Source organism: Eptatretus burgeri, chromosome 13, assembly GCF_056783735.1.
Source record: "Eptatretus burgeri isolate ZD-2024b chromosome 13, Ebu_testis_v1, whole genome shotgun sequence".
Lineage (NCBI taxonomy): Eukaryota > Metazoa > Chordata > Myxini > Myxiniformes > Myxinidae > Eptatretus > Eptatretus burgeri.
In genome coordinates, this window is record NC_140973.1 from 83,721,169 (window position 1) to 83,748,046 (window position 26,878).

Below are 26,878 nucleotides of genomic sequence, written 5' to 3' on the forward strand. Positions count from 1 at the left end.
GATCATATGGATGATCCGCTGTGGCGACCCCTAACGGGAGCAGCCAAAAGAAGACGACGAAGGAATTCTAGTAAATAAATAAGATATAAGCACACCTGGCACCAGGCTGAGGCTTCAGATTTTCGTATGCTCATGAGGCTGTACCATCGAAGTGAAATGTCCCAGAAGATAAAGAAAATAGGGTCACATTTGAGTATGTAGTGTTTTAAAATAATGTTTTTTTTGTTGTTGCTACGAAGTGAAACATCATATTGTCGCGAGTGGCAGTTACAGTGATCCCCAATGCCCAGATGTGGTGGACGGCGGTTAACACCAGCCAACCTGGATAGCCAAGCAGTTTTCCTTAAGAGGCAGACACATTGATCCTCAGATATTATAATGTTGTGGAAAGGGTATGGCACAGCACTGGCAAAGTGACGGAGGCACAGATGGATGCACGGGTTTTAATACTCGAATCCCACGACAAATATATGGACACAGCAACTTAAAATAAACGTGGGAATTTAATGACAGTATAAATATTTACAAAGGGATAATGCAAAATGTAATAAGAAACGTGAGATAAATTAAATCTAAAGTCGAGGCGCCTCTACATACAGACTTAAATGCAGACCAGGGGGAAATGAAATAAATGAAAATTCTCCCTTTGTCTGGCACCTAGCTTGGTCCAAAGATGGTCTTTAAGGAACTTGGAATCAAGCCACTTTGTCCTGCATGTGTGGACGCACCCAAAAAATGGTGCCAAGCCGCTCTCTCAATGATAAGCTCTTCTTAATGAAAAATGAATTTTCCCAACCCCCAAAAAATTACGGCACCCCCACGTTTTCGGTCTCCACAATTTATAAACATGCTGTGCGGCTACCCAAAAAATAAAAATGTGTGACTGCTACATTGTGTGACCATGGAAATACTGTGGCCGCTTTATAATTGCGAGTGTCCGTACATTTTGTAGACCCTCCGGGCGCCGAGCCAAATGTGACTTAGGCCTTACCTCGTGTTTTCACCTTCATTTTTTTTTAATCATCTTGTGTTTTAATTATTAACAAAAAAGCAATCGGATCATGTGGTGTGACGGACTGTCGGGCAAGGATTGAATTTCACAGCAAAACCGGTTGTAATTTTTAATATCCATGATTACGTCAGCCCGATGCGTTTAATGAAAGTGATTGTGGTTCTGGGGGCATCATGTTTGATGAGTTGCCCTGGGGGTAGCACTCTCGCAGAGTGCGTGAGCGATCGAAACCCAGGCCGGAGCTCGAGCCTGTGTGGGCCTTTGGATGTGGCGATTGTACCAGGTTACATACAATACACCACCACCGAAGGTCATTTACTCATCCTATTTTACCTTAAACATGGGGAATTTCAGTTTAAAGTGTCTTGAAAGTGGGTTTTCTTTGGGTCAACAAACGGATTAATTCACTTTCCATTATTTCTTATTGGGAAACTTTTTTGAATCCGAACTTTTTGCAATCCGAACAGCCTCCAGGAACGAATTAAATTCGGATTCTGGGGGCACCACTGTGTATAGGCAAACAACTATACTCCAATCTCTAGCGGTAGTGCACGGTGGATGCAGACTGCCACGGAGGCCATACGTAGGTGCACGGCAGGCGTAGGGGAACTGTGCGCCGACCTTGCGTTGCCAACAGGTAGTCACACAGACCGCAAGGCCACCGTACGGCGACCGTGTAAATAGTGTGGCCGCCGTAATTTTTTTGGGGGTTGGGAAAATTCATTGTTCATTGAGAAGAGCTTACGGCAGCCGCACGGAAAACGCAAGCCCACTGCATGCCCTATGTACGGTCGACGTGGAACACATCTACGTCGTATCTTGGCTTGTCGAATTGCTATGGTGAGCGTAGAAATGAAAAAAAGTTGTAACTCCGTGATTTCATTCCACGGCGACCCTACGCCTGTAAAATATAGCCAAACGGCATAGAGCCACCCTAAGGCCACCTCAGTTTCTCTGTGGCCACCACACGTTTCTGTCAATTCAGAGGGTATACGGCCGCCTTATCCTCGCCGTAGAACAAATGTGACTGAGGCCTTACTTACACACCGAATGGAACCAACAAAACCAACAACCTCCTTGCTTCTTCCACCTCTGGGCTTGGCCCGCTCACCTGCAACCCAAGAAGGCTTCCGCCCGCTCGGCACGCCTGGCTTGCTTGTTGTGGTTGTTGGTATAAAAACACAACTTCTTCCTGGCTGACTTGCAATACAAAAACATAGGAATAGGTCGTGGGGCAATCACAAACTGGGGGAAATTACCCTTAATCCCTATCTAATTAATACCGCACCCCCCCCTCGAGTGGTTGCACCTAACACCTAAGCTTACAGTTTCCCTACTTAATTTACATGGAGATGTCTCCTACACATCTACAGACCAAACAACTCAATTCAATCCTAACTTTCTTATGAAATTTCTCCATCTACCCCCACGACCATAACAATATCTTCCAGTCTCCTTGAAAAATTTGAAAAAATAATTCCAACCCATCATTTTGATGGGCTTTTATATGAGTATTCTTGTATAATAAAGAAATGGTCTGAGCTGGTTATTGTCATCTTCCTCCTCCTCATCCTCCTCCCCCACAACACTTTCTCTTCTTCTTCTTCCCAGAAACACATTGCACCGTACATCATTCACATGCATTGTTTACACACTCATCCTCCCTCTACTCTAATAAATGACAATGCCATCAAAAAGAGAGAAAAAAAAGAAAAAATTAGGGCTTCCTATGGGAATTTTTTCCTATGGGAATTCCTTCCTATGGGAATTTTTCCTATGGGAAAATTCCTATGGGAATTTTTTTAAAGTGGAGCCAAAATGTTCACCGAACTGGAGAAAATATTGGCAATTTTTTTTTTCTTCAAGCCACTTTTGCTGGTCAGAGCTCATCAATAATCCTTCACATTGCCCTAGACCAAATACAGTAGAACCTCTTTTATCCGGAAATCCAAATAACGGAAACGACCATTATCTGGAAAACAGAATCTTGGCCTCTCATTTGTGATGGATGATGGATGATTTTTCTGGATAATCAATTATATCAATCATTCGGAAATGTCGCTGCAGTTCTGATAGCTGCTGCTCCACAATGTGGTGCAGCGTTTGATAATACAATTTCTGCTGCAAACAAACCACATTTCTGAACTGGAAATAATTGAATAAATGCATGTTACAATCTGAGAAGTAAATAATTTTAAAGTTTTGCTTTTTCACACTCTTAAACGTCATCACCGGATGCATGGGTGTCCTCGCTATAAAATTATCATCATTGTCAGTCAAACAATCTTATTATTATTATTATTATTATTATTATTATTATTATTATCCCGCCCCCCCCCCCCCCCGGAGGGAGGGAGTGGGATATTGTATTCGTCTGGTTTGTTACTTACGAAATCTAAAGATTTCGTAAGTATATTGATGACTTCCGTTTCTGTTTGTTTGTTAATTACGAAATCTAAAGATTTCGTAAGTATATTGATGACTTCCGTTTCTGTTTGTTATCTTGCCAAAACGAAGTTTTTGCAAGATATGTTAGTCAACTTGTATGTTTTTTTTTATTTTATTTTTTTTGTTTGTCTGTAATCACGTATCGATCACTCTGCAGAGCACAGTTATCATTGGAAATTTTTGTAACTTCGCATATCAGAGGCCTATAGAGGTCCCTTTCAGCGTATAAAATTTTGAAGGTCAAGTTCACTGTCGCAAATCAGGGGAGTCGACGAAACCCTTATTTTTTGAGTAATTTTGATCGGATCATCTTCAAACTTCATGGGAATATAGTTCATGGTCTGGCGCTCAGCTGATTAATTTTTGGTGGCGATTGGCCTTGACCTTCATGGTTAGCGCCTCAGGTCAAACATATTTGACCCCAAGGTCAAATTTTCAAGTTTTAGGAACCATATCGTGTAGTACCTCAAATTGAACACTTCGATGAGTGCTTTCTAGATATGTCAAGCTTGAGTCATTTGGTGACGTTATGAGGCAAAAGCATATTTTTCATGGTTACTCTGTAGAACGATTCTCATCGGAATCTCTCGTCGGCAGATATTCCTCAAGGAGTCGCTCCTGGTGGATAGCAGCTCTGTTCACCTCAGTGTGACCTTAAAGAAGTCACACGTGGTCACCTTTTGGCAAGATACGGGTCACCCTGCGGGTGACATTGGTTTATTTGTGTGTTTGTTTGAAGGCACGATAACTCAAACGGAAGAAGCTACCAATGTCAAATTACACCACGTGATTCAGGAGGGTGATGGCTAGCGCTGATTAGATTTTGGTCAAAATCGCTCAAAGGTCAAGGTCACAGTGAGGGCAAACATAATTCCGTAAATTCATGTGGAGTAATGGAGTATTTTTGCTTCGCTCGACGTTACGAGTTCGTTTTAACTTCGATTTTAATTTTGTCTTCGGTTTTTGCGATCGCTTAGGACGCTTAAAACTCAGTTGTCGAAATTCTGGTAAAAATCGGATGTTTTGGAGACGTTTTAAGATTGTATAAAAATATTTCAGTCGACGCGTCACGGGTCGTCCCATGATGCAGTGCGCTCGAGCAGACGCGTCGTTGAGTTACGTTAAGGTATAATTGCGTGGAGAAATGGAGAATTTTTGCTTCGGTCGACGTTACGATTTTTGATGGTTTGATACAGAATCATCGTAGAAACTTCTGGTTTGCATCACGACCTTCTCCCGAGAGACAGCTTTTATTAGACAAGGTCAGAGGTCAAGTTGACTATTTCGTAAGTACCAGTCTATGACTGCTTGTTTGTTTGTTTGTAGGCACGATAACTCGAGCATTGAAGAAGCTACCAATGTCAAATTACACCACGTGATTCACGAGGATGATGGCTAGGGCTGATTAGATTTTGGTCAAAATCGGTCAAAGGTCAAGGTCACAGTGAGGTCAAACATCCAAAACATTCGATTTTTGATGGTTTGGTTCAGAATCATCGTAGAAACTTCTGGTTTGCGTCGCTACCTTCTCCAGAGACAGCTTTTATTAGACAAGGTCAGAGGTCAAGTTGACAATTTCGTAAGTACCACTCTGACTGCTTGTTTGTCTGTCTGTTTGTTTGTTTGTCTGTCTGTCTGATAGCAACTTTACGGCAAAACGGCTTTAGCAAACGCTATCAAATTTAATCCACAGGTGGGCAATGAACCTTGGATGACCCCATTAACTTTTGGGTCCAATTTGATCAAAGGTCAAGGTCAAGGTCACGAAAAGATCAAAATCGTTTTTCGCTCATAACTTCATCAAAAATGATCTGATTTACTTCAAACTAAGCTTATAGTGAATCTTATTCTATTTGTCACTTATAATCCTACCCATTCCTACAATGAAAAATGCATATTTGTGAAGATTGGTCGGGTCCGAAGTTTTGGGGGTCATGGTCATCGGTCAAAATTACAAATTTTCCATTAAAACAAAAACATGGTTCAAATTTAAATTTGATCCCCAAAATAACTTTATGCCTTAAATGGGCGGGATTTGTTGTGCCTGGCTCCACTTGTTATTATTATTATTATTATTATTATTATTTCTCACTGTAACACATAGTTTATTTTTACATTTTATATTAAAATAAACTAAGCTGAACAGATTAGTGTTCCTTAACCCAAACAGCGCCTCTTGGTGCTGGTTCTTGCAGCTGCCTTTAGCTATCACTTTTGTGTATCCGAACTGAAGTTACACATCACTTGTATTATTGTTTGATCTCCATTACAGTTCACATACACAGTTGTACAGTAATAATTCAGAGTTTAAAGTAATGCACAGAGTATTGTAATAATGTTTTTTTTGCCTTATTAAGTGTATTTGTTACATCCTAGAGTTAAGATTTTGTACTGTAGAATCCTATCTCCACTTGTATAATGGGAGTATATGGGAAAATTGGTTTTGATTTATGTAAATTCACCTTGCAGAAGGAAATTGTAGAACATAACCCTTCTGTAAAGCGAGGGATTACCATACTAACTCATTATCATCCATCACCTCGCTCTTCCATGTCCTTCAATCGTGGAAGGAAAAAAAAAAAATCTGTGCAAGATTTTCTCACTTCTGTGCAAAAGGGTGTAAATGGAATAAGTACCGATATAAGCCATTCTGCCTTGTAAGCTCTGATTCATGGATAGTGTCGGCTCTTAAGAGAGGTAATTAGAAAGAAGGGATTGGATTTCACAGCATGGGTTGCAGTGAAACCAGAATTGTGGTTGCTACCCATTATGCACTGTTCCTACTTGGGTTTACGCCAACCGTTTAATTGCAGATTGATGGTGACTCTGCCACGTGGTGCATGGATCTGTCAATACTTTAGATAGGTGGTCAGTTTGTGCCATTGGGGTCAGTTTGTGCCATAACAGCTGTTATTGAAGAAATTATTTTATGTTCATGGCTCCAATGTCCTTGTTCTTTCCCTTCTTTGGTGTTCAACTGGCTGCGAAATCGCTCATTGGAGGAAGTGAAAGAGAGCTTGAGATCTAATGAGACATTTCTATTCATGACAGTCATTTGTTGTGCTTCGTTTAAAGCTGTTTGAAGAAATATACATGAATGGGATGTTGTTCTCGTTTGTTATTTGCTGCTGAGCACCCAATGTGCCTGGATTACTTAAATGTCACTTGTGTTGATTGGCACTTCAAAGTATGTGTGCAAGAATATGTTTCAATTATGTTTAATTACAGCTACAAATGTGTGGAAAAGGAATTGTATATAAAAACACAAAAAAGCATTCAGTATTTACCTTTCAATTAGTCCAAGGGACAAAATATTTATCAATGTGTTTACATGTTATTGAACAAAAAGACATTTTAACTTCCCATACAAATATATTGTGAATGAAATTGATTATTATCCCCAGCTGCATTGATACATTTTGTTGTGTTGATACGATAAACAGTAGATGACATGATACACGTTATGTGTGGTTGTTGTAATGTAGATTTTGTTGTGGATTATGATATTGATTATAGAATACATATTATGTATGGTTTTTTAATACGGCAAGCCCATTAATTCACGCACGTTATGTACGGGACATTCAGAATTTTTCCCCTCTGAAAAACAATTGCGATACTCATTGATTTTAGTGATTTTTATTCCAATGTTGGGCATCTGCAAGGACAATACCCACAATAATTTATATGTGATTTTTTTCCTTGGGATGATGTGATGAAAGAAAACATGGTGCGTTACAGATGGGACCACATAGAAACACAGTTTTTTTTAATGAAATCTGTTCAAATTCAAAGTTCTCTGAAAGTATTTTATCATTCACCAGAATTTTCAGTGTTGAGAAAGTTGGAACACTTGCGTAACTCATCACAGATTCTCTTACAGAAAAAATACACAGCAGTCAAGAGAGATTAATTAGTGTTAATGACGGACATGTTACATATGGGACATGATTCTCCATCGGCTTTACATGCGATATACATACACATTGTCGGTATAAATTGCCTTTCATAACACAATCAACAGGCTTGAGCATATTTTGACACAAAGATCCAACATTTAACTATTCAAAACTCAGCAATTTATGTCGTAGGATATGAAAAGGTGGTCATCTGATTATCAAGTATTAAAAATGCAAAATGATTTTTAATTAGAATCCTATTAACCTTGGTTTGTAAGTACTTCTGAAGAAAATGAAATGCACAACTTTATTGTGGACATACACAAAAATGTACTCATGATTTCAACCTGGACAGGACTCGTAGGACAGATCTGTTTTGGTGTGTGTGTGTACAAGGAATGAAAATAAACAAAATAATTTACAGAGAGTAATTTGTTGGAAATAATTTTTTTTTAATGCTCACATAGATTGTTGTTTTGATTTGTCTCAGGACCTCAGGGCTTTTGTACATGAAATAGAAGTAATTATATGTAGATGTAAACGTTTATCAACTGGACAGAAAATATCAAATCTGGCAACTTAGTTATAATATGAACAAGTTTCACTTACACAAGGGAAGAGAAGAAGGTATTAATTTTGTGTAAAAGGGAAATACATATTCCAGTATGTTTCATCGAAAAACCAGAAACTTAGAAGTGCCTGAAATAATGATAAACAAAAACTCATCTTCTTCAAAAGGAGGTTACACCCCCTCCTAACAAATGGAATGATCCCATATTGTTTAGTTTGCCTTAAACTGGGCCATGTGTGGAGGGACAGGTCTCATGAGAATACATGAATGCCGAAAATGTCCACTGGCCAAAGCAGTGGGCACATTTTCGTAATGTAGAAGTAGTCTTTCCCACAGACCTCATGGCTCACAGATTTCCTGTCCTGTCACAGTCAACGTGTGGCCCCAAATGGAGTTCTCTCATCTCCTCTTCCTGTCCAGGATGGAGTCCCTCAAGGCAGTGTTCTGGGCCCTTTTCTTTTTTCTGGTTTTCATCAATGATCTCTGACTGGAAAATCTTCTATATCTCTTTGCTGATGACTCCACCCTCTGCCCTACCATCTGTCATTCCTCAGATTGGCAAGCAGCAGCTTTTTCACTCCCTGCAGATCTGGGTAAAATACAAACTGGTCCAACACATGGAACATGTCTTTCAATCCTGACAAATCACACACTCTCACTATGTCTCTCTGAAAGGACCGTCTGAACCCCCCCCCCCCCAATCTACTTTGTCAACAATTCCCCTGAAGAAATCCTTCCATTTAAGCATGTAGGTCTCACTATCTGCCACAATCTTTCTTGGGAAAACCACCTTTCCAAGCTTGCCTTCAAAGCCAGTCCTCGACTGGGTATCCTACGTCATGCAAGGTCCTTCCTGGGCACACCTGAGCTCCTGTTCACATACAAATCTTTCATCCACAGCCTGATGGAGTACTGCTCTCCCCTTTGGGATGGCCCTCCTGCCTCACCTTTCTCGGCTTCAAGCTGTGGAAACCAAGGCTTTTAGGATCATCGGTGTCTCCTGCGATGAAGGTGAGTATTTGGATCTCTCACTTTCACCACAGGCAGGTTGGGTATTTTTCTATCTTCTATCATTTCGTATCCTGCATCCCCCCCCCCGCTCTGTTTGTGATCTGTCTCTACTATATTTTTTCGATCCAAAACCGCGATCTTTTCTACCCCTCGTTAATCCACCCCAAACCCACCTTCAAATTCCCTGTTTTTCTTCCTGAAAGTCCCTGTAGTACCATGTTGTTCACCCGGTGTACCCTGCCCCATCCGTCTCCCTTCCACAGATCTCCTATTGTCTGTGTTCCCCACTATTTTGTGCTTCCCTATCCCATCCCTCTTGTCTCCTGCCTTGTTATATGTTTCTGTGTATAAGCTCGTACACGAACCTCGACATGGTATACAAAAACTCTCACATTAAATTTGGAATCATTGTAATCGTTTCAGCCTTTATTGTGCTCAGCTGGTGAAAAAATGTGAAGAAGAAGTACAATTTTGCATCTTATCGATCTCCTGATTTATAGTTTCGTGATTTATTATGGCATCTTTATCAGTCTTGGTAGTTATGAAAACACTCAAACGAGAATAAAAGCTACTTTGTATAGGCTTATGAATGTACTCTGGAGCAGACTTTACGCAGTACAATTTGTACACATTTACCTCCGAAGTGTAGATCGATGCAATTACAAATTTTCCACCATAGGAGTCTGCTCGCTCAAAATCCTTCGAAGAGACTTCATGCAGTAAGTATTCTGTGAATACCATGTTGTCGTTACTTGTGTAAAATGACCGTTTTTACAGCCATTTTTCCCTGCTGTGCAGGGGTTAGGCTTTTTCTTGAGGCAATGTTTTATGGCCAGATGCCCTTCCTGACGCCAACCCTGGTCGCCTCTTACGACACACAGGGATATGGTATACCTATTCTAACCAGGGCATACACCGGGACCAGTACACTGGTACTCACTTCGCCGACCTCAGATGGATGACAGGCTGAGTCAACCCACTGGTGTTAATTCAGCAGCCAACGGGGCTTGAACTCAGGATCCTGGCATCCCAAGCCGCCACCCTAACCACTAAGCCAACACCAGGCTCGTCGTTACTTGTGTAAAAGTGAAAAATACTGTAGGTTAAATTTCTCAAACTCAGTGTTATGTTTTATCACTTGACATTTTTCCTTTCATATGATTGAAGGAATTTGAGAGTTCATGGCACACGATACACTTTGTAGGATTCAAGTATATTCTTCATTTGAAATAAAATAATGATTTTAAAGTTCGTTTAAAAAAAAAAAAAAAATTCCGGAAGTACTGCGTAGCACTGTTGAAGGAGTTTTACACACCACCTTATGTAACATGTCCAAGTACTGCAAAACTGCAGGTTATGGGAAGTGACGAGAAGGCGATTTGAGTTGTATCATGCTCAAGTATCTAATTCAATTCAATTGAAATAAAATAGAGATTGTAAACGTGATGTTAAACGATTTATGGCCGTTGGCGTAAGTGGCTATTACACAACCCTATCGAACAGGTCACATGAGTTCTTCGTGCCTGTTGTTTGTGTCCTTTATGACGTGATGAAAAACAGTACGTTTCCTGTTTGGAATGATTTCGTCAATTTAGTTTAATTGCCACGCAGGCAAAAAAAAATAGATAATCAAATCTCACTCCTCTGTGGGCATCTGCGATCGGGACGAATTCAGACAAAGTATTGTAAACCGTCAGATTTGATTTCCAATTCACGTTCTGGTTCTTGTTGACAATATAACGTTCAACTGAAATCAAGTTGTTTCTCGATCATAGACTGATGATTGCGGAAGGAGAGACAGACAGACATGAAGCGATTGGTTAACCCCGCTTTATGCTTCGCACGTGCGGGGAAACAATGCATCATTAATCTGTAAATGCACCTTCAATTAATTTTCCACGATCAATTCCCCAAGAACATGTCCGGCGACGAACGGCTCTGCTTCAGCAGTGGCAATTTTCACAAGATTGGTTGGCTCATCTTTCACCTTTGAATAATCGTATTTTTCATTTGTCTGAAAGTATTACAAATTACACAATTTGTTCTCATTGGACCATTAAAGAGCATCGTGTACAGTAACTTCAGATAATGAAAATAAATGTATTTCTTACTGTTAAGGGCATGGCCTCATCATTTTTATTGTTGGGTGAAGACCAATTTGAATAAGACTTGAACCACAGTTAGGTTTACTCATTTAATGGTCTCCAAAAAGTAGCTGTTTGATTTTTGTCAAAATTAATAAAAAAATGTTTTAGTAGAATCCTGCTTTTCTGTTCAATCTTTGAAAAATAATAAATATGAGCTTATTTTTAAAAATCTTTTAATCTTCTGATGAAATTGAATGAATTGCAACACTTTTTTTTGGTTGAACTGCCAATCATTCAATAGCTGGTGAAGTCACATGCCATGCTTGGAATTCTGAATTAAAGCCCTTCCATTCATGCTCATGTTCAAATACGGTCTTCCTGTCAACCTTTATTTATTTGTGACATTATTATTATTATTATTTGTTCATGCTATTACCTTCTTGAGTGTTTCGAGGAGGTGTGGGGTGCAGTGGAATTAACGTATCGACCGCCGTTTATGCTTGTGCAGATTGTAAGGTTTTACACCCTGTATAACGGCCTGGAGATTGCGATAAGTCATCCTAGTTTCGTATGTTACTGGGAGCTGTTGTCACCAGCTTTGTCGAGGGAAAGTGAATGTGTCTTATCCTTTTGTTCTCCAATTTCGAAGCAGGTGTGGCCAGGCAAGAGAGAAGTGTCACAGTTCACATCGTGGCTTGCTATTCCATACCCATCTTCCCTCACTCTGGAATCTCCCTGCCACGGCCCTGCATCCAATTGGTGACAACCAAGATGCTGGCACTGTTGGGTGAAATGGTTTAATCAACTTCAGCTTGGCTATGCCACCTTGGATATGCTACTCCTTGTGACACAGCAATGGATAAAGGCCTTGAACCACTCGTAAAAGGTTAAGACCATCTTTGTGGATATCTCTCAACCCTTTTACACTGTCTGGCATTCAGATTTTATTTCTCCGTTTTCTTCCTTTGGTATTCAAGGCTCTTTGCACAAGCAGTTGTCTAATTTCCTCCATGAGCGGAAACAATGGGTGGCCCCTTATGGTATCCTTTCCTTTGTGAGTAGGGTTCCTGGGTACTCCACCTTGTGTAGAATGATGCATTATTCAAGATTGTGAAACATTCAGCAGTGGCCAGTCTGTTATGTCAGACCTGTACAAAATAAGCTACTTTGAGCATGAACTTCAATGCCAAGAATCATGTGCTCTTACACACTCTCTCCACAAATATTGGCGATGAAACAATCCCAACCACTTTTCTGGACAGCCACTGGAGAAGTGCAATGTCTGGAACTCCTTAGCCTGTCATAACCTTTCGTGAGAAGATCATGGTCGCAAAACTATCATCGAAGGTGCTAGTGACTGGGTATTCCCTGTAGTGTGAGGGCATTCCTATGCTGCACAGAGCTCATCAAGGTGTACAAGGCTTTCATATATAGCTCTGTGGAGTGACTCCATACTTTGGGCTGTTATTTCTGATATCCACCTTGCTTGTCGATGTCAAACGATGCTTTCAATACCATTTGAATCTCAAGGCAGGAAACAGATTCCCAAGAACTAACCTTTCCACTGGTGGCGATTTGTTGGGCTCTCTATTTTATACAAGTTTAGATCTGGCCTTCCTCCTCCTGCCCTGTCCTCCATTTTTCCTCCCCAAACCACCCTGGTCACACGTATTAATTGAGAAATTGTCATCTGCTAACCCTCCCAATGTCTAGACTGGTTTCTGACCCATAAAATGAAGGCTCATGCCTATCTGCATCAGTAGCCAGGTAGAACAATTTGATGACATCAACAGGGCGATGATTGTCGTATGCCAACCACTTTAGGAAGCAATGAGAAGCTGACATTTCAGGTGTTCACCCTTCATTGGAGCAAAAAATAGAACCCTCTTTTGCTCCGACGAAGTGTTAATGCCTGAATCAGCAGCTTCTCCTTGCTTCCCATGGTGATTAGCATACCTTAGCATACCATTTGATTTCATCCAAAGTTTCTGACCCGCATTCATTCAAACCACTTACTCTCCCAATTGTGCAAACGTCTCTCTGTGTTCGTTCTGTCATCTTCACTTCATTCTTTCAAAAATACTGCTCATTCGTACCTCTTACGCTCACCCACACATGTATGTGATCTCTTCACCAAATGCTGCTTCGAACCCAATCTGTTCCTCTCTGGGTTGTTGTTATTCGTACTTGTGTTACTCCTTTCCCTCTTCTGTCGGTCCAGCCCTTCCATTCTCTTTGGTAGTTTGTAAACCTGTTACCCATTGTTACCCTCGCCAAAGGAGAGGGTATTGCATTTGGGTCCGTTCGTTTGTCTGTCTGTTACTTGTTTGTTATTATTCTGTTTGAAAATCTCAGTTTTTTAATATTGGTTGGTCTGGTACATTATTCTGTCTGTCTGTTTGTATGTTGATCGCCTACAGGTCACAATTTTAAATCGATCTTCACGAAACTTCACAAAATGGTGGAGTTCGTCAAAAGCAAGAAGCCTATAGTTCTTAAGGTCAACAACCTTGTCAAATTTCTAAAATCCTCAGTTTTCATCTAATTCACTTTAAATTTGAAGAGGATTTGCATATCAGGTCACTGAATTCAACCACCAATTGTTTTTGAGCTCAACATAGGCTGAAAGGTTGACATAGGCCAGATATCTTAAATTGTCAGTTTTCATCAGATGAAATATGCAACTCCTCTTCAAATTTCAAGTCAATCATTCGATTCAACCAGCAATGATTTTTAAGGTCAAATTTTTTTTCTGGATCTCGCAAGTATTGTGCTCTGCACGACGTCGTCTTGCTTGTTTGTTTGTTTGTCCGCACAGAACGTGAGTTTTTCTCTGCAACCGCTTGTTGGATTGAGAGAAAAATTTCAGCATCTGAGCGACTACTTATGTAGAATGTTTTAATGATTATTATGACATCATTGGTAATGGGGTGTGGCAGCCATGTTGGAAAAAAAGGGGAAAAATTGGACTGCTGTGTTTCCAAAACTGCTCCAAGGAAACTTGGCACATGGCAAGTACTCCCATGGGGAATAAGTGCAATTGTTTTTTTTCCTGATGTCATGGTTTCCTTCGGTATGACATCATAATTGCATACATAGAATGCTTCATCCAATCTGTATGAAAATTTTTGTGGGTCATCTTGGGATAAAATTGTCCACAAAAATATATTCATGACATCATCAGTCATGTGGTTTGGCAGCCATATTGTTTTTTTTTTTTCAAACAAAAAACAACCTTCAAAAATCTTCTCAAACAGCTGAACAGATAGAGGTGAAACTTTACAAGTATGACCAGCTATCCATGAGGAACAAAACGTTCGCACATATGTCGTGAGTCACATGTTTTGGCAGCCATATTGAATTTCCCATTAAACCTAGAAAAAGTCTTCTCCAGAATGGCTGGATAGATCGAGGGGAAACTTCACACAAATGGATCCCAAGCCTTGGGGATACCAGGGTATTCACGGATAATTGATGTCACATGGTCTGTCAGCCATGTTGGATTGAACGAGAATCTTAAAAATAAGATTTCTCTTGAACCGCTTCATCGATCAACGTGAAACTTCACAATCGTGATCTAATGGTGCTTTACTTTTTGCTTGTTCGGGTTCCTTATGATTACTCCAATGCAGAACTGTACCTATTTGATCTTCCATTTGAATTGAATTAATTTCAATCCCATTCGAAATTCAATTAAACAATAATAGTCATGGTTCTGGATCAAGTATCCGATCAAAGCGGAACATCTTATTACCTGGTCATCACTGTCGGCAGTTATAAAGTGGCAGGTCTAGTTTTGTCTCTTATTGCATTACACACCAGTACACAAACACCACACAAAACAAGTCCTGGTGGGGGTCTGCCATCTCTGATTGCTCTTTTTCTTGTTTATGAGCTTAGAACCTTAAAAAATATACTTGGAGAAATAACTTTCCTTCCTTCAACCTCCACCCCTTTTAAAGGTGTTGGCAACTAGTGCATGTGCGCAGTACCTCGTTTGTTCTATTTTGCATCACATCCAAGGGGACTGGTATTTTATTCCGATTACACTGAACAACAAAATTTTTTTACTGGAGATGTGTAAAGTGATTTAGACTAATTTGGGTACGCTGATTTCAAAAATCATAACCGTTTTGCTGTATCACGTCAGGATTTTCAGTAACAGAAATATTCCCATTGCCTAGAAGTCAGGATTTCAATGAAATTTACAAAAATTCATTTATTCATTTCTTTCATCATGAATGCTTCAAAATTATAGAAATTACAGAAAAACTCCACTAGAATGTAATTAAAAATGCTTTAGGCATTTGGCTTTGCGTTTGTGCTGCTCTGTGTCAGTTTCACGATGCAGGAACCAGCAGAAATCGCCCATCATGTTCGGGTTGTGCCGCCCTTGGTAACGCGTCTCCATGAGTGAAATCTCTTGGTGGAATCGCTCGCCGTGCTCGTCCGAGACTGCTCCCAAGTTGTCAGGGAAGAAGGTCAGGTGCTGGTGTAGGAAATGGATTTTCAGGGACATCCTGGTGCCAAGTTTCCTGAAGGACTCCAGCAGCTGCTGCACTATTTCTTCATAGTTGTCCGCGCGCTCGTTCCCCAAGAAGTTGTCCGTCACAGCTTTGAAGCTCCTCCACGCTGCCAGCTCTTTGGGGGTTTAGAGTTGTCGGAAAAGTTTCGTCCTTCATAATCTGTCGGATTTGCGGTCCAACAAAGACACCAGCCTTGATCTTGGCCTCCGACAAGGTGTTGCCAAACTTTTCCTTGAGGTATAAAAACCCACGCCCATTCAGATCCATTGCCCGTACAAAACTTTTCATCAAGCCGAGCTTTATGTGGAGTGGTGGAAGGAAAACCTTGGCTGGGTCGACAAGGGCGACATGCTTCACGTTGTGTCGACCAGGTACATGCTCTTTTCGCTCTTCCCAATCTTTCTTCGTCCAGTGATTCTTGTCGTCTCTGCTATCCCAGAGACAAAGGAAGCACATGTATTTCGTGTAGCCTGACTGCAGCCCTAACAACAGCGCCACCACTTTCAAGTCTCCGCAGATGTGCCAGTTGAAGTCATTGTACTTGATGGAATCAAGCAGCTGCCGCATAGTCTCATAGGTCTCTGTCATGCCGAACGCGTGAGCCAGTGGGACTGATGGTTTCTCGTTGCCATTGTGGAGCAAAAAAAGCCTTCAAGCTGTTCTTCCCGAGTCGATGAAGAGGCGCCAGTCTGCAGGATCGTGATCACACCCAAGTTCTTTCAACAGACCGTTGATGTCACTGCAGAATGTCATCGTGTCTTCCATCTCAAAGAACTCAGCCATGTCTCTGTGACGTGCTCTGAACAAGGATATCTTGGTGTTAGGTTCAAGTAGATTCCACTGCTGCAGCCTTGATCCAAGCAGCTCTGCCTTCGCCTTTGACAGCGAGAGATCTCTTACAAGATCATTTAAGTCTCCCTGGTTCAGAAGGTGTGATTCTTGAGTGTCGGGTTCAAAAGGTTCATCATCACCATCCTCTTCACCACTGCTTACAGCTATGTTCTGATCAGCTGGAGGTGTTGGAACGGGGTTCTCGTCATCATGAGGCACAGGTTTACGAGCAGAGACGCAGTCAGTGTACTTGATGTGACCTTTATTCTTCTTGTTGAAGCCGGCGATGCTTGTGCAGCAGAAATAACAATCATCATGATGATTCTGCGGCTCACGCCATATCATGGGCACCGCAAATGGCATGCTCGCGCGCTTGCCCACCAACCACTGAGTCAAGGTTGTGTGACAGCTTGTGCAGCAGATGTGTGGTGCCCAGCTCTGTTCTTGGTCCCCCACCTTACACCCGAAGTAGTGAAAGTAGGCGGCCTTCATTTTCACTGCTGTAGATATACTTCGCTGTTGATCTTTTTTGGTATACCGACCACAGACATAACAGAAGTTGTCAGGATGATTGGTACAGGAACGCCTACTCATCTTTATCTGAAAGAAAGAAATATAACACAAGTTAACAACAATTGTACGAAATAGACATGTTAAAGACATATGTAAATTTCATTGAAATCCTGACTTCTAGGCAATGGGAATATTTCTGTTCCTGAAAATCCTGACGTGATACAGCAAAACGGTTATGATTTTTGAAATCAGCGTACCCAAATTAGTCTTAATCACTTTACACATCTCCAGTAAAAAATTTTTTTTGAAATTTGTTGTTCAGTGTTATAAAGCATGTCCTCAGTCATCTAATTCCGCATGCAGGACATGGTTGCTGCCGTCATTTGTTGGGGGTGCAGCTGTGCCGTTGATGCAGTGCCTCATGTAGTTGAGAGCAGGAATTTTGGAATTTGGTTATGGTGCTGGCAATAGCTCATCTACTCTTCGCAAAGGCCACCGTGGCATCTTTAACATCCACCAACTTATGCTAGCAGACAAGATGTCATCTGTCGGGGGTATACGCACCTTCCGGTTTCCTTCCCTTTAGTGTACATATGTTGTTCGTGTTGCCGAACCCAGTCCTTTCTCCAATGACTGCAATCCATGGTTTGCACTTCATGCATCTGAACGATCATACCGGTCGGTAAAATGGATCTTTGTCAGTTGGTGTCTGTGACTTCTGAGTGGCATTACAGTGATGACGTCAACACCTAACGTTTTTGAAACTTGTATTTGAAATAAACAGATACAAATTAAAATGAGGAAGTTCACCATTACATAAAATGCAATGTCCAACTCCAATTCCCACGTTGGATTTTTTTTCTGTCTAGTGTACTTGTTCTGCTGGCTCAACTCGCATGTGTTCACCTCGTCCACTGAGGCTGTCGAACCATTGAGTCTTGTCGCATTGTTCTCTCTCGTACGTTGGCCGTCCAGGATGATTAAAGATCTCAAAGGAGTTTTTCCCGATACACAATCTTAATGAGTTTTAAACAACCTGATCATAATCGGCTCCACACGTTAACAACCGCTCTGGACATTAGCACGTCGTTCACTCAGAGTTGAAACACACGTCTTGTCACATGTCACCCGTCTCACTGGTTTATATAGTAACACAGAACGATCTCGTGCCTTCCAGTAATTGTGATTCTAGTTCACACCGGAAGTTTAGTCTGGGAACGTTCCAGAATTTTCATAAACCTTACCAGACAGTTTGCAGTACAATACTGCAATCTCCATTCAAAATCAGCTCATTACATCAAGCAGTTTGTATTACAATTTACCAATCCGTACGAAACGAAACTTATAACATGTAACCATCAATTTAATTGTTCACTTGTAGTCATTTACTAATGTTTTAGTTACAAATATCACAACATCTAGCTTTTCACTGAAAATGTCCAGTTGAACATCCATCTGAGGAACAGCACACACACACACACACACACACACACACACACACACACACACACACACACACACACACACACACACACACACACACACACACACACACACACACACACACACACACACACACACACACACACACACACACACACACACACACACACACACACACACACACACACACACACACACGATGCATTGTACTACCTGCGAAACACCAAGTTGACAGTTTATAGGTGGGCCAATATTTGAATCCATGCCACACAGCTCAGATGCATGTGCACATACCTCAAGGCTACGTTGGCAGTCCCATGACCTCGGTGCAATAATACCATAATGAATAACTTGCCTTCACCTGGTGAAACCAAATCGCGCAGTTTGCAGGAATGCAACATCAAATTGTTGATCCGAAACAAATCTATTTTTTTGTCTATTAAATGTAACAAATAGCATGCAGTGAGTCATTAAATGTAAGAATAAATAAATAAATAATTATTGAGATGAATGAATTGTAACCAAGTAAAATATCTTCAAAAATATGCTGAAATCTGAGCCCTATTATGATCATACATTTGCAAACGGACCCTAAATAAAATGAAAAAATGCAAAGTTAACTTATTTTTATGTCCACTGATCTCTGACTTGACTGTTTTTCCACGTTGAAAAAAAAAATAAAACACATGTAGAAATTATTATACATCAAACTATGTGGAGTGTGAAGAGCAGTCCCCTGATCTCCATTGGACATAGTCCGACACCAAAGCGTCACTTCCAACCCAGAAGCCTCGGCCTGGCGACTCAGTCAAACAGACAAAGATTACATGGTCAACATCAGTTAAACATCAAACACAGCCACCTATCCAGATTTTGGGCTTGTTTTCCCTCATCAGGACGGCATACCGATAAATATCTAACCAATGATGACCACATACGCCGTTTAAACATCAAACACATCTCCTGACTGTTAGGGTGAGCATAGCCAGAGATTATGCCTTACACGGTGCGGATTATGCAGTGTGTGTGTGTGTATGTGTGTGTGTGTGTGTGTGTGTGTGTGTGTGTGCGTGCGTGTGTGCGTGTGTGCGTGTGTGCGTGTGTGCGTGTGTGCGTGTGTGCGTGTGCGCGTGTGTGTGTGTATGTGTGTGTGTGTGTGTGTGTGTGTGTGTGTGTGTGTGTGTGTGTGTGTGTGTGTGTGTGTGTGAGTGTGTGTGTGTGTGTGTGTGTGTGTGTGTGTGTGTGTGTGTGCGTGCGTGCGTGCGTGCGTGCGTGCGCGCAGACATAGATGTTGTTGTTCATCTTTCGGCTGCTCCCGTTAGGGGTCGCCACAGCGGATCATCCGTTATGATCCGCATACTGATTTGGCACAGGTTTTACGCCGGATGCCCTTCCTGACGCAACCCTGGTCGCCTCTTACGGCACAGGGATCAGGATTTGGGTTTCGCCATGATTCCGGGCTGCTCTACACCCTGCCCAGTGCAGAGCCCCCGTCCTCAAGCGATCCTCCAACCCAAGCCTCCGAGTAGCCGGATTACAGGCGCACGCCACTACGCCCGGTTGCGCGCAGACATAGATATGGATATATATATTTTTTTTCACCTGAAGAAGCACGCTGACTCTATGACACGACGATGGCGTCATGTGCACAAATTACACCAACACATCACCTCCCTACTCGGAGGCATCCATACGGTCCTTCAGCTTTTGCAGACTGAGATTGAAGCCTGTGGTCATAACGAGAGAAAAGCAGAGATGTCGATGTAGATTTCACCCTTGTTGTGGGCTCATCAGGGCAACATACTGCTGGTCATTTATTTGTGACTACATTCGGCTCATAAATACAACTTAATCGAATGTGATAACCCGATTGTACAGTGTATGCCGATCTGTGCCCTGCTTGCCTCATCAAGTTAGGAGGTTCGATTCAGGTATATAAATATATATGTATATATATATATATATATGTATATATATGTATATGTATATGTATATATATGTATATATATGTATATATATGTATGTATATGTATATATATATGTATATGTATATATATATGTATATATATGTATATATATATGTGTATGTATATGTATATATGTATATATATATATATATATGTATATATGTATATGTATGTTTATGTATATATATATATATATGTATATATATATATATATGTATATATGTATATATATATATATATGTATATATATGTATATATGTATATATATATATATATATATGTATATATATATATATATATATATATATATATATAGTTACGAATTCGCGCCCGCCGGCATGCGATCGGCCGCGTTCCTCTAATGGCAGCCACGTCGCCCACCAGTCGGACAATTCAGTCGTGACCCTCCTGGAACTATCGCCAGGAGCCAGTCATGGGTGGGGGTTTAACCTCACTACGATCGTGCCTACCCGCGCATGATAGGGTTGCTCGCCAGATCCGATTAACCTAAGCACCTGCGCGGCAGTCGACCGGGCGACCATACCTCGGCGCCGGTCGGTTCGGGACACGAACCGCTGAAGCAGTCCGTTCCGTGCTGCAGTGATAACCGAGCGGATATTATCGCCCGACCTCGCCGGATGTGATTCTTCGTTACCGGGTGTTTGAAACCCTCTACTAATTTGTTCCGCGATTCAAGATGGCACTTTCAAAAGGGAAAAAGACCACGAATGGGATACATTCCACACAAGCACATTTGTTTACAACAACACGTATACAGTCAAGGCAGTCATGCAAGGTACAGGCACATAGAAGCAAAAGCAATACGACCGACTATAATTATTATTTACAAGCACTTAACAGTTTTACTTAACAGACGGCGCCACGACAACATTCATTCAAAGCAAAAGGAAAGACCCCCTCATAGGCAAGGGGGTAGACGGGGTTCGTAAACCTTTATGGCCATGGGCCGTGGATGACCGAATGGGTTACCTGCACCCTCGTGGTGCGACGGTCGGCGAGCTCTCTCCGGCACTCCTCGCCAGACGTGCAGGTTCGCACCACACCGCCGGCAGGGCTGCGCCTCCCGTCTGCATCTCTGAGGAGTCGCCCGGACTCGCCACCGGCCCGCGCCTTCACCGACAGGTTGCTCAACGCCAAGATGAGAGGGAAGGAGAGAGAACTCAACCTCGACGACAAAGAACGACGAAGGCCACCCCGACGACAAAGGGAGAGAGAGAGATCCAGCACGACCCTGACAGAGGATGACTTCGATGACCCAGCCAAAAAAAGGACTTGACCTCGACCACCAAGAGAGAGCGAGCCACGCGTGCGGTCCGCCTTATATAGCGCGGAGCTCCGCCCTTCGCTCCTCCCCGTTTTCGTCTCCGCCTCCCTTCGAGAAGGTTCCCGATAAGGGGCGTTCCCTCACCCCGACCGCCTCATGCCGTGCATCCACCAATCGGCAGCGAGCTGCCTTCCCCCTTCCCTTCACACCAAGCATGGGGAAAATAGGCAGGAAAACCCCACAGGCTTCACAAGAGCTTTTGTTCTGCCAATCCTTCTCGGACGGTTTCCGACGCGGAAACCGTCTTACCATGGTCTGCGGAGGATGGTGTTCGTAAGCGGGCGTAGTGGCGAAGATGGTGGTGATTGTTGTGAGGGTGGTGTGAACGTGGTGGGCGTTGTAGCGTAGTTGGTGGCGGTTGTTGTTTGCGTGGAGGTTTGTTGCAATGGTGGCTCAAAATAACGATAGATAAAGAAAAATGGCTATCTCAGAGTTGCAGCCCGGTGAACACGAAGAATCCCCTTGAAACAACGGTGGGGACCTATCTTCACATAAACTTAGCATCATAACTGATCTAAGGAACCTTTATGGTGTATTGCGAATTTCCACAGCCGTAACAAAATATATATATATATATATATATATATATATATATATATATATATATATATGTGTTGGCGCAGTGGTTAGGGCAGCGGCTTGGGATCCAAAAGGTCCTGAGTTCAAGCCCCGTTGGGCCACTGAATTAATACACCAGGGGGTTGACGCAGCCTGTCATCCTTCCGAGGTCGGCGAAATGAGTACCAGTATACTGGGCCGGTGGTGTATACCCCGGTTAAAATAGGTGTACCAATCCCTGTGTCGTAAGAGGCGACCAGGATTGCGTCAGGAAGGGCATCCGGCGTAAAACATGTGCCAAATCACTATGTGGATCATACGGATGATCCGCTGTGGCGACCCCTAATGGGAGCAGCCAAAAGAAGAAGAGAAGATATATATATATATATATATATATATATATATATATATATATATATATATATATATATATATATACATATATATATATACACAGTCATGCGCCACTTAACGACGGGGTTACGTTCTGAGAAACTCGTCGTTAAGCGACGTCATCGTTGTGCGAACGTCATTTTTTTTTTTTCATTTTCGTTTTCGAACATCGTACTTAAGCAGACACCTAGGCTATATGGTGTAGCCTAATGCTCCTCGGATACAAACCTCTACAGCATGTTACTGAACTGAATACTGTCGGCAATTGTAACACACATCCAAGAGACAGAAGACACGTTAGATTTACCTTTGTGCTGTTCATGACGGCCATCGGTATTGTTCGCAGCAGCTTACAATCTCCTCTCGCATCGATTATAGAAAGGTGAATAAATAGCGTTTGGATTTTATAAATACGTAATCATTGCATCGATATTATAATTTATAAATGAAGAAACGAGCTCCTGTCAATTGTGATATATATTTTCAGAACAGTGTGATTGTTTTCACAACATGAAAAGCTTCACTAAAAAGAAATTTGTTTTTATTTGACGAACAACAACGATTTATTTGCGGAATTCTTCAATCAAAAGGTAATTTACTTGCTAGAAGGTAAACGTGCAAACATTGGTTCAGTTTGAAAGCCGATTTCCTTGAATCCCGATTTAGCACGACCCTCCTTTTTTCGCGATGACATTTTATGGACCTCAACGATCGCATTATAACAGGGCCACACTGTCGTTGTTTATTATCATTATGAGGTATTATGTATGTTTGTATGTGCTATTTTTATACGAGGCTACATCACTCTGCGATCTGAATTTTTCAGCTCCATTTTTTTTTTCATTTTTTTTTTTTTTTTCAGAGGTGGCAGACCCGTCGTCTATGCGATCCGTCGTTGCCCGGAACGGGCGGCACATGACTACATACATATATATATATATATATATATATATATATATATATATATATATATATATATATATATATATATATATATATGTTTTATATCAGATTGGGGTGGTTGGGACATTTTTAAAGAAGAAGGCGCTTCCACCAAAAAAAGTAAAAATCAGATCGACTCCGCTAATTTGAGCAAAAAAGCAAGAGCAGACCCAGCCTCAGGTGATGTTTCTGAGTTCAAATCCCGCTTGGCTGTTGAATTGATACCAGGTGGGGTTGACTCTACCCGTCATCCTTCCGAGGTCGGCAAAATGAGTGCCAGCTTGCTGGTATCCTGTGTCAGAGTGGCGACCCGTCCAGGATTGTACCCAATAGCCAAGGAGACTGCTCAGGTAACACCAACGCTCTGCACAGAGTATGTTCCCAGTGGATGAATGGATGGATGGATGGTAGAGCATCACCTGTAGTCAGGTGATTTTCATCCTGATTACAGGGGCATTCACACATTGCGTTCCTCCAAGCCCGTTCCTCGGTGTACTGTGGTTATGGTCTCTTGACAGAGGAGTTTGAAGTGAGAGCCCACTGGGGCAGTTACTTTGAGTGGCTGCACTACGCTGATCCACCAGCTGTTGAGTTAGATGTCAGGGCTGTTACTATCCCTATTGCTGACCGTTCAATCAACTGTGATCCACCTTCGTTTGTGGAAGCACAGGCTGCGGTGAACTGGTTGAAATGGGGTAAAGCTCCTGGGAACTGTGGCATCTACACTGAACTTCTCAAGACTGGTGGAAATGCTGTACTCGTGTCGTTGCATGCAGTTCTGTGCTCTGCTGTGAACACAGGCATCATCCCAACTGACTGGAAGAGGGGCTTGTTGTCCATCAAGAGGTGACGCTACTTTCAGTGTCAAGCAAGGTTTTTGCTCGGATAATGATTGAGAGGGTTCGCCACCATCTGCTTCAGCACCAGCGTCAAGAGGAGTCGGGCTTTACACCAGAGGTCAATGATTGACCGTATCCTTGCTCTTCGGGTCAATGTTGAATGCAGATGAGAGTTTCAGCAGGGGCTGCTTGCAGCCTATGTTGATCTCTGTAAAGCATTTGATTCAGTGAATTGGGATGCCCTCTGGAGGATTCTTGGTCTTTGTGTGTGCCACCAAAACTGATCAATCTGATGTCTGCATTATACTCTGGTACTAAGAGCGCTGTGAGATGTGGTGGTACCATCTCTGACTTATTTGCAGTTGTTACTAGAGTTTGCCAGGGGTGTGTACTAGCCCCCACACTTTTCAGCACTTGTATGGACTGGATTCTGAGAAGGATGTCAGAGAGATCAAGCTGCGGTACATCGTTTGGGAATGTCAACATCTCTGACCTTGATTTTGCAGATGATGCAGTCATCTTTACAGAGACTCTCGATATGCTTTTGGGGGCCCTCGAGATGCTGAATGAGGAGTCTGAGCCTCCAGGATTATGGGTTTCCTGGATCAAAACTCAGATCCAGGCTTTCAATGACATCTTGGATGCTGCTGTCCTGTCTGTGCCTGTTTGTGGTGAGGATGTTGAGGTCATAGAGTGATTCACTTACCTTGGCAGTGATATTCATGTCTCTGCTGGCTGTGAGTAAGAGGTCAACAGACATCTGGGTCAGGCCTGGGGAGTCACAGATTCACTGGATCATGGGGTGTGGTGCTGTCTGTACCTGTGCGGGATGAAAGTCCAAGTCTTCAGGTCCTTGGTGCTTCCAGTCTTGCTCTACGGATGTGAGACTTGGACTCTGACCAAGGATCTGAGACCAGTACCTTTGGTACCAGGTCTCTTTGGAGAATCCCTGTCTCTCGCTGGTCAGACTTTATGTCCAACGGGCAGCTGCTGAGAGAGACTCAAATGAGGTTTGTTACCTGCATAGTCTGTGAGCGTCAGCTGCGGCTGTATGGACATGTGGCTCGTTTTCCTGATGCCATTTCTGCTCACCAGATTGCCTCAGCGAGGGTTCCTCGTGAGGAGAGTAGGCCAATGGGCTGACCACATACCTCTTGTTTGCAGCAGGTTTATCAGCATCTCAAGGAGATTGGGATGGGCCAGGCATCTGCCTGGGGGATGGCCAATCCGAGGACCCTACAGTCCTTGTGGAAAGTGGACGCACTGACGAGCTTCTCTGGTGCATGCTCCCATACCTGACCTGTAATGACCTGCTGGTGCTCGAGGTCAATTGGAGGAGTGCTTTTTTATTTTATTTTGCAAAAGCAAAACAAACATCAAATCACATCATTAATGGGGTGTTCTGCTCCTTTTTGTTTTACTTGCACGTGATCTGGTGGTGTATGTGTTTGGGTGAGCACGTGTGCGCTTGTTGTTTTTGTGTTTCTGGGGCACGAACATGGCTGGTTTCGTGTCCTGGTTGGGCATGGTGATATGTTGGTTGTGCGAGTGTTGAGGTTCTCAGCGGGTGTTGTGCAAATGTGGATGTGGTGTTTGGGATTGGGAATTTGTTGCTCAACTTATGCAGCTGTTTGCACCATCCAATTTTTGCCATTTGCATTAGATGTGTGTACTGTGTGGGTATGTCCACAGTCTCCCCAGTTACACCACCCTCCCAGCTCTTCACGTGCCACACTTCCCAAATTGACCTGTGTCGTTTGTTACATGTAGTTTCGAGGACATGGGTCCCATCAAAGTCAAATCTGTGGCCAGATTGCAGGCAATGATGTGCTTTGGCTGACTGGGTCACATTTCCAAGCCTAAATGCTCGATCATGTTCATGTCGTCGTCGTTTCAAAGTCCTTCCAGTTTCACCAATGTAGAATTGGTCACAGTCTTTGCATGATGAATGGTAAACTACTCCAGATTTATCACCAGTTGTTATTGGGTCCTTTAGTTTTGAAGTGACATTACAGATGGTGCATAGAGGCTTGTAAGCTACGCCAATCCGTGCACCACGTACTATCCTGCCAATCCTTCCTGAACGTCTGCTCCAGTTGAGACACCCGCAAGCTGCTGTTTTTCGTCCCAACGCTGAACGTTCTGTTCTTTCTCCTTGCTCGCATGTTCTGCTTCGATCTATTTTTCGTTATCTTGTAAGTTTTAACCAATACAACAATATAACTTGTAAATTATAATTTTATTATTTATAAACTTAATTTTGTGCACTTAATATAAATTTTGAAATTGCAGTTTGTCAATTTATCAGAATTATCATTGAACAATCTTACCTCCACGAGCTGAGAAAGCTTCCATTGAAAGCCTGTTATGCTGGTATGTTTTTGAGCTTTCAGAGTATCTTTGAAGTACAGTGGAAAATCGATATAACACTAAGCGTAATAGCGCTTGTACTGATATAACGCTCATACACCTTGGACCCCAAAAAAAATACTA

General features: G+C 42.2%; 1 protein-coding gene across 2 annotated transcripts in view; it reads left to right on the top strand.

The window, feature by feature from the left end:
* Nucleotides 1–26,878, top strand: part of LOC147014933 (neurobeachin-like) — a 247,027-nt gene that overhangs the window by 22,339 nt on the left and 197,810 nt on the right. The window contains exon 1 of one of the 2 annotated variants that reach the window (XM_085853431.1): nucleotides 23,094–23,194. The exons of the other annotated variant lie outside the window; for it this stretch is intronic. The gene's annotated coding sequence lies outside the window, so the exon portion shown is untranslated. Of the gene's footprint in view, nucleotides 1–23,093; nucleotides 23,195–26,878 lie in introns of those variants that run through there. 2 annotated transcript variants of the gene reach the window in all.